Source organism: Enoplosus armatus, chromosome 1 (assembly GCF_043641665.1).
Source record: "Enoplosus armatus isolate fEnoArm2 chromosome 1, fEnoArm2.hap1, whole genome shotgun sequence".
In the NCBI taxonomy this organism is placed as follows: domain Eukaryota; kingdom Metazoa; phylum Chordata; class Actinopteri; order Centrarchiformes; family Enoplosidae; genus Enoplosus; species Enoplosus armatus.
In genome coordinates, this window is record NC_092180.1 from 31,326,547 (window position 1) to 31,326,836 (window position 290).

Here is a 290-nt window from a genome sequence, read left to right on the forward strand (position 1 = left end):
CTAGGCGCCTGTCCTGGAGGGGTGGGGAACCAGGGTTGTCTGTTGGAGTGATCCCCCCCCCCCCCCCGGGCCCCCCCGGCCCCCCGGCCCCCCCCCCCCCAACACACAGAGTCACATCCAGGGCAAGCTGTGGGACCAGCGGGGCCACACAGAGCACCAGCACAACATGGGGTTGGAGTACCAGGACCACCTCTCTGAAAACAGCGGAGTACCAGGACCACCTCTCTGAAAAAAGTGGAGTACCAGGACTACTAAATCTCAGTGTGTTTTTTTTCTAAGTCTTTCCACCG